This window comes from Lampris incognitus, chromosome 3 (genome assembly GCF_029633865.1).
Source record: "Lampris incognitus isolate fLamInc1 chromosome 3, fLamInc1.hap2, whole genome shotgun sequence".
Taxonomy (NCBI): Eukaryota; Metazoa; Chordata; class Actinopteri; order Lampriformes; family Lampridae; genus Lampris; species Lampris incognitus.
The window spans coordinates 77180115-77193622 of NC_079213.1; positions in this window are offsets into that span (position 1 = coordinate 77180115).

Below are 13508 nucleotides of genomic sequence, written 5' to 3' on the forward strand. Positions count from 1 at the left end.
GCCTTTTTTGAAGGAATGTTAGTGAGTCATTAGCTCTGACATAGGTCTGGAGTTCATTTGACTATTTTGCAGCAAGGTGACAGAAAAGTCTGTGCATAGAGCTTTAAACATTTAAGAGTTTAAGAGACAGCATCTTACATTCGTTAGAAGCAGCTGGAAAGTGGGTTTATTGTCATCTCAGAGACTTGTGAATTTCTATTAACTTGTTGAATTGTTTTAGAAATCAAATATGGGCCAGTTATGAATTACCCATATGAGCCATTGTTATTTGAATGTAATTAGTTTCTGGGTGCTTATTATCTGTTGCAGTTACTTTTTCTTTCTAAATCAAGGAAAAATGGGATGGATACAGTTAAATGAAGAAAAAAACTGTTGACACAAGTCTGGCATGTGGTCCTTCCTCTCAGGAGAGATCCTTGGCATTCCTGATGAAGACAATAGCTCCATGCTGTTTTTATTCAGTAGCATTTGTCTGTGAGGTCAGAGAAGCCAACAAAGTTGAATTTAACCAATTTTCTTTTTGAACCATAAGCGCTTAAGGACTTAAGAAACCGCAAAGAGGTTCTTAATAGATGCTTAACGCGTCTTTCAGGCAAACAAATGAATTTGATTATTCTTCATTTTTACTGAACACACTAAGCAGAAATGTTATTTCTTTTACACTTTTTCAATAATATCTTTGAAAATCTGAGTTGTAATTAATGAAACTAATTTTGAGAAGGCCAAATGCTTTTCTTTTTTTGGCAAAAGCGAAAAGCGTAGTTGCAGTGTGTGGGTAATTTGAGGCCAGGAGTAACCATGCTGTCACATTTAAACATGCTGAATCAAATTTGAAATACCCATGTATGTCAGTAGCTTCAATGAAAAACTTCCATTATCACTGTAAAGTGTATAATGTATATGTAGCGATGCAGTTCTTTCCTCAATCATGGACAATACAAAAGCAACCACGTCAATACAGTTAGCCCATGATTTACACCACAAAGCCCACAGAAAGTTTTTATATCATCTCCATTTTACATTATAACTGCTCTACCCAAGTAACTGTAATTTAGGAGGTGCAGAATGAAAAGTTGACTGTCATCGAGGGCATCAGATCAGAATGCATGGTAATAATGCCAGGATCTTGAAATCAATACAATATTTAACAAGGAACGAGTGAAGTTGTTGAAGAACAGGAATGATCTATGGAAGAAGTTCTGTTAATGATACGGACAGCTGAATTCTGGACCAAATAAAGTTTATGAAGACACTTGAGGAGTAGACCAAAGAGGACAGAATCGCAGTAGTCAATACGGGATGTAACCAGGGTGTGAATGAGTATGACGGTGCTGTTAGGTGTAAATAACGGGCAAAGACGATTAATATTGCGTAGGTGGAAGGTATGCAGATGGAATAACATTGTTCATGTGAGCTTCAAAAGATAATGTGCTGTCCAAGACGACACCCAGACTCTTAACCTGAGGCGATGGAGGAACTATAGAATTGTCAATAGTTAGAGGAAAAACCAAAGTAGATTTAGTACCTACTAGGAGGACCTCGGTTTTATCACTATTAAGTTTGAGAAAGTGGTAATCTGCGGTAGTGTAGTGGTCTAAGCAACGGCTTTGTGTGGATGCAGTTGCCCACTGGGGACCGGGGTTCGCGCCCCAGTCTCGTCAGATCCGACTATGGCCGGCCTCGACGAAGTAGCAATAATTGGCAACGCTGTCTTCGGGAGGGGGGCTGGGTCGGGTTATGTTCGTCACATGAATGCATCTCTGGGTGTGTCGGAAAAAGCACTGGTTTGGCCTTGATTCGCCTTGTCACGAAAGTGGGGAGGCAGTCTCCTTCGAGACTGCCGGCCGGAGAGACGCAGTTGGCGAACGCATGCAGTACAAGGGTGGGTGTTTGAACTAAAATAGGGATCGATTGGCCACTAAATTGGGAGGAAAAATCAGAAATAAAATTTTTAAAAAAGTTTGAGAAAGAGGTATGAAAACCAGGATTTAATTTCTAGTAAGCAGTCAGAAAGGGAAGTGGGTGGAAGAGTGGAGGTAGGCTTGGTGGATAGATAAAGCTGGGTGTCATCTGCATAGCAGTGAAATTGAATGCCAAATTTCCTGAAAATATGGCCAAGAGGTAATAGGTAAATAATAAATAGGAGAGGTCCCAATACAGAGCCCTGGGGAACACCGGTGGTAACAGGAAAGGACTGTGATCTCAAATTTTTAAGTTGGACAAACTGAGTGTGGCCAGAGAGATATGATCTAAACCAGTCAAGGGGGGTGACAGTAATTCCAGTGGAAGCTAGATCTCTCTAGGAGGATGTTATGTGAGATGGTATCAAAGGCTGCACTCATATCAAGAAGGACAAGTATGGTTAAGAGCCCAGAGTCAGCATCGGCTGCCATCAACAGATCATTAATGATTTTCACCAAGGCTGTCTCCGTACTGTGCATGGAGTGAAAATCAGACTGGAATTGTTCAGACAGATTGTTGTGCATCAAGTGAGCATGTACCTGAGATGCGACTGTTCGTTCAAGTGTTTTAAAGGAAGTGTTTTCAAGAAAGAAATGGTAAATTTGAGATTGGGCAAAAATTATTCAAATTGTTGGGGTTTGCACCAGGTTTCTTGAGTACTGGCGTTATTGCAGCTGTGTTGAGAGCTGAGGAAAAAAGAACAGAGGTAAGGGAGGAATGTATGATATCAGTTATTAAGGAGGATAGAGAAGGTAGACAGGCTTTTACTAAATGAGTAGGGAGGGGGTCTAGCTGACAGTTTAAGTAACCTGAGATGAGCAGCAGGCAAATCAGCCATCTTTGGGATGATTGGTTTCGCTTTCCACTTTTGACATGAAACACAGTTACGCTGATATCAGCATACCTCTCATCCTCCGAGGATCCAAAATTTCAGATATATTTCAGCAAAGAGTCTTTCTGAGCCAGTGTGGTGCAATTTTTCATCATAACCTTGAATGATCAATTTTGTCACATGGTGAGTAGGATCAAGTACAATTAGCTGGATTTACTCAGATTCCAGTTAATGGTTTAGCCACAACCAACCTCCAACATGAATCAGTCCAGAAGTACTGCACAGCTCTTGGGATAAACAGAGTAAATTACTTTGTGGTGGTAGTAGTTTATGTAATTGAAGGCAAGCTAGGTCTTCACCAAAGCTGTCCATCTGTGCTTGTCAGAGGATTTCCTGTTCTGCTTTTAGACAGTCAGCTACAGAAGGATTTACATAGGTCAGATTGGAGAGAGATCGGGCAGTGACATCCAGAAGATCTTGGTAAGTCTTGAAACTGTTGGTGTTTGGAACATTAGCAATGGTGTTAATGACACCACAGAAGTAAATCTTTTTCAACTCTGATCATCATCAGGTCCAGCAGATGGAAGTTTGGGCTAAGTATCTGAAGGTCCATATAAGAATGGTGGGCCATCGGTCCCTGTATTTGGAATAAGGATACTGGGTAAGGATTTGACTCTTGTAATATCATCAGTGGGGTGATTGGCTGAATCGACATATCTCTAATCTTGACTGTTTGTGAGGTTTTGGACTTCTTGTTCCTACAAATCTTGTTCCCTACAAATAATTTAAAGTGGCAAGAGTCTGCATGAAGTCAGTGGAGTACAGTTGTAGAATTGATCCAAAGTGTAGTGTCTCTGATTGGTAGGGCGAGTTAATTTCTGATTGGGTCACAGAGGCATGCACCGGTTAGTGCTGCACATAGCTCCAATCTTGGTACTGGTAACTGTCATTTTAGGGAGACATATGAATGAGCTAGTATGAAACTCCGCACCACTTGTACTTTATCTTCTTATCTCAAGTATGCAACAGCACCATAGGCGTATTCAGAAGCATCACAAAAGATATGGCTGTCTCAAACTGTTGTGGGCACATCCATCTCTTTAGAAGTATAACAGTGAGGGATGATGATTTGAGGAAGGTAATGGAGTTCTTATTCCCAGGATTTCCAAGTTTTTAGGAGGTCATGTGGAAGGTGAGGATCAGCCCATTCTCGTTCTTTTCGCCATAGTTGTTGAAAATAATTTTCGCACGAGTTGTGAAATGTAGGAGGTAGTCTAGTGGGTCATACAGATGAGCAAGGACTCTGTAGATGTGACGCATTGTTATGGTATGTGCTTCCAAGATTCTATATTGTATTACAGTAGTCCCAGTGTGTGCTCTTGGGGATCAGACTGGTCTTCAGAGAGCCAAAGTTCATTGCTTTCAGACCTTGCTTCAGATGGTAGTTGGCTGATCACAGTGGGATCATTGCTTGCCCATTGATGGAGGTCAAAGCCCCCTGCTGAAAGGGTTGCTCTCAAATTTGTCAAGGAGTGTTTGAGCTGCCACTGATGAGGGAAAGGTTTGCAAGCAATTGTGAACATAGAAGCACTGGGTTACTGAATAATGCACATCTTTGTCAGGTTGGTGGTCCTTCACACATTTTTGCAGGACATAAGTTGCACAGCAGGGGCTACAATTAGCGCACTGAAGGGGGAACATCTTTGTTCATATCATGGCATAGGAATCGAAGAAGGGAAATGTCTTGAGGCAGGAGACAGCTTTGGTAAAACATGGTTTTAATGTCACTACTTGTTGCTTCAGCATTGCCTGAAGCACAGCAGCATGACAATGAGTGATGGTCTGAGAAGTGGTCCTGGTAATAGGTACTTTTTGAGGCACTGTCCTTGGAAAGTGAGGGGCATTGAGCAGTCAAATACTATGCAATATTTGTTGTTAGGCATTACAATATGATGAGGAATGTACCAAGCTTCTTTGGTGCTGTAAAATTCTTCAGGGGTCAGCTTGGCCACATAACCAGTCTGCTCCAGTTTTGAAATCTGATCACTGTATGAGATGGCTCTGTCTGGATCCTTGAATAATCAAGATTCAGTGTTACAGAGTCGTGACATCACTGCAGACTGGGGAATGTTCAAGAGAGAATTTGCTAGCCTAAGAAGGGGAATGGCATAATGGTTAACACAACTGACTTGAATTCTTTCTGTGGCCTGTTCAAAAAGCGCCATGTTTTGTTGGTCTTGCCTGATCTGATGATTGCTTTCTCACTGCGTACAGGTAGAGTGTCAAGTTTCCAAAGTTTTTCAAGATGGTGCAGTTCATCTGCAGGGGAACTGAAGGGTGTAAACAGACACTGGACAGGCACTGAGGAATTCTGAGATCGAAAGTCTCCGGTGGGGCCCTTGGACTGTCCATCCTAGAGGGGTTTGACAGCTGCAGATGACCCAGAAGGGCCCATTCTGACTGGAGTGATAAGTTGTATGTGATCTGAGCCAATGAGCAGCAGTGGTGATGCCTTGTTAATCGACGGTAATGGAATACCTTGTAGATGCTTGTATTTTCTTTGAAGAGATAGTACAGGATAAGTGTGGTCTGGAAATTCTAACTGGCATGCAGTAAAGGCATGACTGATAACAATTGGATTACATTTATTTAGCACTTTGTCTTGATACCCAGAGTGCTTCACAGTGAAGGGGGGAAACTCACCTCAAACACCACCAATGTGTAGCACCCACCTAGTTGAGGCACGGCAGCCATTTTGCACCAGAACACTCACCACACAACAACTTAAGGTGGAGAAGGAGGGAATCATTGAGCCAATTAAACTGGGGGGATGATTTGGTGGCCAGATGAAGACAGCCAGGTTGGGAATTTTGCCAGGACACTGGGGGACCCCCTACTCTTTGCAATAAGTGCCATGGGATCTTTAATGTCCACAGTGAGTGAGTGAGGACCTCAGTTTAATGTCTCATCTGAAGGATGGCATCTCTTACAGCACAATGTCCCTGTCACTGTTGTGGGACATTGAAATTTTTTGTTGTTGTTGTTTTGATTAGGACCAGAGGGAAGACTGCCCCATACTGGCCCACCAACACCACTTCCAGCAGAAACTCATTTTCCCAGGAGGTCTCCCATCCAAGTACTAGCTAAGCTCACACCTGCTTAGCTTCTCTCATTCAGCAGAACCAGGGTACATGTTTGTATGGCTGCTGGCATGATGGTGAAGCCTTCTCAGGGTATGCAACAGGAGAGATCTGAAAACTGATGAACCATGAAGAGTGTCCGCATCTTGGTGAACAGTTCTAAGGGATAATTTCTCAGCTTTACCATCCAGGTGGAGATACTGAGCAGCTGACTGCAGAGAATGATACGTTGAGAACCATAATCAAGGACAGCATAAGTTTACTTCCCATTATGGAGAAGCACTTTTATAATTTTCAGGAGTACACCATTACAGTCACTTTGTCAAGATATATAATGTCCTCGCAACAGGACTAGCAAGATTGTTGGATCTTTGATTTACTTCACAGATTATTTTTAGATGTCTTCCTTTGCAGGTGGCACAACATTTCTTCATGCCACACTTAATGGCGTGATAAGTCTGAGAGCAGCGCCAGCAACATCTGTTATCCTCTACCCAATTTACCATTTGATCCTTTGTCACACCATTGAACTCAGGACATTTGCTGATATGATGTTCAAGTGAGCCACAGGTTGCTCTGGAATTTGGAAAGTGTTCTAAAGATGACACAGATACATTAGGTTTACTTGCTCCATGTAGAATTGTCATCAGTGGAGTTGTGAACTAATGGGGGTGTCTTTGCTGATTGGAAGATGAGATGAAAATCTCTTTTCTGGGTTGACACCGAGCTTCAGTTTGCAACCGATATGAGAACATAAGCAAGTCATACTTCATGACACCTTGGTTCCTGTAGACAAGCTCCCCGCAGTGTTCTGCGGGGAGCTTGTCAAGGAGACAATCCACATGAAAGCCAAAGAGAAGTTCTGACTGTCCTTGATCTTCCACAGTGCTAAGCAGACCAAAAATACTTGTATACGAAGGGCAAGAGCATGACCATCACCTACTCTGATAGGAGGGCGATCCATGATGTTTCTGAGTTCCTTCAATGGCAGTTGTCTAGGTTGCCCATAACATTCATCAAGAACCTTGATGGCTTGGGTGTATGGGTCAAAGCATAGGAGAAATAATGCTAGTTGCTTGGCTTAATCCACTTTCAGATGATCAAGGAGCACGTGATATTTAAAATGCTGTCTCATTAGAGTCGAGTAGATTACTGAGTGCCATTTGCAGCATCCTGCACTGCATTTCACCCTCTCTAGTAAGGTCTGGGAAAGAGGGATGTTATGTCTGCACACATCGACAGTGCTGCATTTGATTTGGTGCTGTTCTATTGTGCTGGGATCGATTGGTGATGCCTGCGGGCTCTGGGTTGTTTGATCGGGTCTGCCTGTGATGCTGTGTCAGTCTAAATAAAGAATGCAACGTAGCGGTTGTGTCGAGCGACAGCGCTGTGTCCTGACGTGATTTCTAAATACAATATTGGCGACGAGGATGGCTGATATCTCTCTCCCACCACCTGCCCCCTTCCTGGCATTACCTGGCGAGCCTCCGGTACCATGGACTCGCTGGCTACATAGTTTTGAAAATTACATCATCGCCTCAGGGCTCGACGACGTGAGCCAAGCTAGGAAGACAGCTCTGTTGCTACACTGCTTGGGAGCAGAGGGTCATCGTGTGCTCGGGACTCTGGGGAACGTCACAAACTTTGACGAAGCTGTGGGACTTATGAGCACCCATTTCGCTGCTCCACAGAGTGCCCTCCTTCGGCGATTTATATTCCGTCAGCGACACCAACTGCCTGGTGAGTCTGTGCAGCAGTATGTAGCTAATTTGCGAGGGCTAGCTAGCTCATGCAAGTTTGGCGCGCTTCAGGACGAGATGGTTCGCGACCAGCTAATCGAACACACCAACAACGCAAAGGTGCGTGAGACTCTCCTGCTGGAAAAAGACGATCTGCTGCTGTCCAGAGCAATTACCATCGCACTACAGGTTGAGGGAGCAGCTGAGTGTGCTGCTATGCTAAATACACAGCAAGTGGCCACCTCCAGTCAAGCTGCCAACGACTCCTCCCTCTACTCACGGCTGCCCCTCGAGACGCAACCCAGCCAGAGCGAGGCGGGCGCCGACTCCACTGGGGACTTATTGCAACTGCAACGACGGCGTTCTCGGCCCCGCCCTCAACAGTCCTGTGGTAACTGTGGATCTCGGTCTCATGTTTCAAGGGCTCAGAACTGCCCTGCCCGTGGCCAGACATGCCGTAGCTGCGGTAAGCACAATCACTTTGCCAACGTCTGTCGATCTTCCCCGGCTGGGTCAGAGGGCCACACCCCCCAGTCTTCCACCCACGTCATTCACAAGGTGAGCTCTGGGCCAGTGCCATTCAAATCATGCACAGTCAACATTAATGATGTGTGCATCCCCCTGCTGTTGGACACCGGTGCAGGTGTGTCTCTCCTGAATGTTGATACCTACAGTCAATTTTTCGGTTCACTGCCACTGTCCGCACCCTCAGCTGTCCTCTGTGGGTATGGTGACTACAAAATGGATCTGGTTGGCTCTCTCCAAGTGACTGTCCGCTATGGAACCAAGCTGGTGCCCAATGCAGTTTTTCATGTGGCACGCCGTGGGGCCAACCTGATGGGCCTGGACCTGTTCTCCGCTCTGGGGTTCTCCCTCTTAGACACAAGGGGGGCAGCAATCCTGACTGTTGCCACACCTTGGCAGCAGAAGTGGCCATCGCTGTTTATGGGGCTGGGCTGCCTCTCCGCCTTCGTCCATCAACCTCTCCTCAACCCTGCTGTGAAATCTGTCATCCAACCACTGCGCCGCATCCTGTTGGCTCTCCGTGATGGGGTCTCCGCCGAGCTGCAACAACTGCTGGAAGCTGGCATCATTGAACCCGTGGATGCGTCACCTTGGGTCTCAAACCTCGTGGTGGCTAAGAAGAAGTCGGGGGGCCTGCGTGTCTGCGTCGATCTACGTGCAGTAAATAAGGCAGTGGTCCCTGATAAGTATCCACTGTCCACCTCAGAAGAACTCACTGCTCAGTTCTATGGCTCTGAGGTGTTCTCCAAGCTCGACCTCAGACAGGGGTACTTACAGGTGCCCCTCCACCCCAGCAGCCGAAACCTCACAGCCTTTGTGACACATGCAGGAGTGTTTCGCTACACCAGGATTCCTTTCGGTCTCAGCTCCGCCCCTAGCTGCTTCCAGAAAATCATGGTCTCCGTGCTGGCTGGCATACTGGGCGTGGCCATTTATCTGGACGATATAGTGGTACACGGGCCCACCAGTGAAATCCACGACAAGCGCCTCAACATGGTCTTCGCAGCCCTGTCCAAGCACAAGCTAACTCTCAATGCTGAGAAATGTGTCCTCTCTGTGCCAGCCATCGAGTTCGTGGGGTTCCGGCTGTCAGCGAGCGGTGTAACTCCACTACAATCCAACGTGGACGCCATTCAGGCCATCCCTGAGCCCAGCTCGGCCGCCCAGGTCGCCTCCTTCCTGGGTATGACAAGTTACTACCTGAGGTTTCTTCCCCAGTACTCTGCGACCACAGCCCCCCTGTGCCAGCTGCTGCGTAAGGACGAGCCATGGGTGTGGTCAAAGGCATGCAGTGACGCTGTGCGTGATCTCAAGACTCAACTGACTTCACCACCAGTGTTGGCTCACTTCGACATCTCCAGCTCCACCTTTGTCACCTGTGACGCATCAGCCACAGCGATAGGGGCTGTGCTGTCTCAAACCCAGAACGGTGTGGAGAAGCCCATCGCCTTCGCCTCCCGTGCCCTCAACCTGACCGAGCAGTGGTACTCCGTTGGTGAGTGTGAGGCATTAGCCTGTATCTGGGCTTGTGAAAGGTGGCACCTCTACCTCTATGGCCGCTCCTTCACCCTCAGGACAGATCACCAGGCCCTGACAGCGCTGCTGTCCACATCTGGGACAGGCCACAAACCCCTGAGGTTGCACCGCTGGTCTGACCGCCTCCGCCAGTACAACTTCAGCCTGCAGTTCACCCCAGGTCCCAGAGGAGCTGGCTGCGTTCGCCCGAGTCAGACAGGAGCTCTCCTGCTGGAACGACACCTGCGTGGCACGTGGGTTTTGCACAGTGGTCCCAGCTGCTCTCTGTGCACGTGTTTTGAATTTGGCGCATGAAGGCCACCTGGGCATTGTGAAACTAAAACAGCGCTGCCGAGACCTGGTGTGGTGGCCGGGGATAGACAGAGATATTGAGGCTCTGGTGAAGGACTGTTCTGCCTGCCTTGTGAGTGGCAAGACTGGCCACCAGGCTCCCCCACCCCTGCAACCTCTCGCCTGGCCCTCTCAGCCCTGGGAACACCTGCAGTTGGACATTTGTGGTGAGATCCATGGAGTTCCCCACCACCAACGCTTCACGGTGGTCACCTACGATCTACACTTAAAATGGCCTGAACTCACCACATCCGGCACTGTGACCTCACAGATCATCATCGACTTACTGGACTCTCTTTTTTCTCGCTGGGGCCGCCCAAAGACCATCACCAGTGACAACAGCCCTCAGCTGGTCTCTGCTGAGTTCACTGCTTATCTCGAAAGCAAGGGCATCCGTCATATACGCACTGCGTACCACCACCCCCAGGCCAATGGCGGCGTTGAACGCTTTCACCAGTCACTGAAGAACGGCCTCAGAGCACACATGGCCCAAGGGCGCTCTTTCACGCAGGCCATCCGTCACATTCTGCTGCACTATCGGGCCACACAGCACTCGACCACAGGCGTCTCCCCAGCCTCTCTCATGCTAGGCCGGGAACTGTGCATGCCCCTTGACAGGCTCCGCCCCTCCACACCTCAGGCACCTCCCTCTGGAGTCAGAGCCTCAGTCACTCGTCAGCAGACGCGGATGAAGCAACGGTTTGACCAGTCAAAACGAACCAGGGTGCCAGACATCAATGTGTCAGACTGGGTCAGGGTCAGCAGGCCCCACAGGGACAATAAAATGGCTTCATACTGGTCCTCTCCTCTCCAACTCACCCGTCAGCTGGGTCCAGCCACTTACCTCCTCAGCGATGGCACTCGGTGGCACTCCAGTCGTCTACGGAAGGTGTCAGCTCCGCCACACACAGCTGGTGACACAACCTTAGCCATTCCCCCGGCATGGCGGGACGCCCCGGGGCTTCATGCAGCTCCTACACGGGCCCCGGACATTCCTGGGCCTCAGCTTCCCCTGCCTTCTCCCTCCCCACCTCGGCCTGCCAAGCCTCAGGCCGCCCCGCGACCTGTTCGCACACGTTTACGCCCTGGCCACCTAGAGGACTTTGTGTCAACCTTTCATGTTTGAAATCCTGCCGGGGGGGGGGGGAATGTTATATCTGCACACATCGACAGTGCTGCATTTGATTTGGTGCTGTTCTATTGTGCTGGGATCAATTGGTGATACCTGCGGGCTCTGGGTTGTTTGATCGGGTCGGCCTGTGATGCTGTGTCAGTCTAAATAAAGAATGCAACGTTGCGGTTGTGTCGAGCGACAGCGCTGTGTCCTGACGTGATTTCTAAATACAATAAGGGGCCCTCAAGATTGTAGATATGCATTATGCAAGGTAGGGGGTGACAGAGGTCTATGTTCCTGGTGGCCATGAGCTGTGGAGGACTGAGGCAGTAGCAGTGTCGGCGCTACGGGGGGGCATTGGCCGGGCCTCGGCCCCCCAAATGAAAGTTGTGCCCCCCGCCAATTACCCAGTGATGATGTGAAAATTGGTGCTTAAACATCATGTAAAAAATAAAATTAATTAATGCACATAGCACATTTAAATACATAATAATAATAATAATCAATGAAATAAAATGCTTAAATTTCGTGATTGTGGAGGAGGGGGGTTAGCAGGATACACTGAGCGGAACATCAGTGTGTGATTTTGTCCATTCAGGTGGTAATTGCGTGTGACACACAGGAAAAGGATACTTTAAAAACGTGGCAAAATCGGCTGAGCTAGCTAGCTAACTGTAAAATCATGACGGATATAAGAAAATGGCTTTCTCACGGTCCAAACAACAAGTCTACACCAGCAGAAAGAGAAAGGACAGATGCTGCAACAACACCCGAGAAAACAGTTGGGGCCGAGGCGGGTGCAACAAGCGAAGATAGTGCCGTTAACACCTCAGCGGCTGCTGTTGGTCAAGTGGAGCCGCTGCCACCGGAGCCTGTCAAGCACCCCCCCCTCCTCCATTCCCATCGGCTGCTTCTGCTGCTCTGCCGCCAGGACTGTTGCCAGCGCAGGCCCCTGATGATCTTGGCAATGACAAACCAAACCAAGTCATTTTAGAACGTTACTCAGTCTGTTTGTACAAGGGTAAAAGACGCTCGTTTGTTAGTTCATGGTACAAGGACAGAGGCTGGTTGGAGTATAGTGTCAAGTGTTTTCCCTGCCATCAATTTAGAACTGCCGGGGCATCGGTGGACTCAGCCTTCATGGTCAGGGGTTTTGGAGACTGGAAGCATACAGTGGAAAAAGATAAAGGCTTTCACAAACATGCCAATTCTAAGGAGCACCTTAACTGTTACACACTGTGGAAGGAAAGAGAGAGATGAACCAAAAGTAGCAAGGAAATCTCAACACTTGTTAACGCTGACCAGCTTAAAAAAATAGATATTATGTTTCCTCCTTGGTTGATGCTATTGTTTTTCTGGCTGAAGCGAAATTTGAAGCATTTGAGGACATATCAAATGGTGGCAGTGGTCTTTTTCTCGCATTGTTTGATTACACAGTAAAAAAAAGACCCTGTTTTGGCCGAGATTGTTACGTCCATTCCTCGAAATGCGACATACACTAGTCACGGAATACAAAATGAACTGATTGGTGTACTGAGCGGTGTGGTGACAGAGGAAATAGTAAATGAAATAGGCGACTCGTGGTACACCTTAAAGGTTGATGGAACCAAGGACCCTACAGGGTGTGAAAATATAGCTATTGTGATCCGTTTTGTTTCGGAAACTAATAAAATTAATGAGCGCCTTTTGACCATAGCCACCGCTGATGCGGGAGATGCCGAGACGCTGACAGCCACTATAATAGCAGAGATAACTAAACATGGCCTGAGCACCTCCAAGATTTTAAGCCAGGTGTACGATGGAACCTCGCTCATGTCTGGGAGACACGGTGGAGTCCAGAAGCTTCAGCAAGAAAAACTACAGCAAGAAATTCCATATGTTCACTGCTTAAACCACCAGCTGCATTTAGTGGTTGTACATGCTATGTCAGTGGAGGAAACAACCGTGGACTTTTTTCATATTTGTGGTGCTCTCTATAAGTTCTTTAAAAGGCCAACAGTTGCTGTTCATTACAAACGGGAGTATGGAATCAGATGTGTGAGGTAGTCTGTAGTCTGACGCAGTGCAGCTAGCATATCAGTGTGTTGTTGTAGTGGGCTGTTTGTTGCGAGTAAGCTCACGCGATCTGCTTGTAGCGTCTGTGCGCGAACGGAAAACAACGGGGGAAAAGAGCAGAGCACGAGTAAGGATTCTAAGCGCACATTCGAAGGTTAATTTAGCAAATAATTAATAAAAAAAATTCACAATCGAAGAATATTCAAATATAGAATGTAAATTTGACAGCCCTAATGCTCATGCCCCCCCCCCCCCCCGTGCAAACCGTAGGCCCG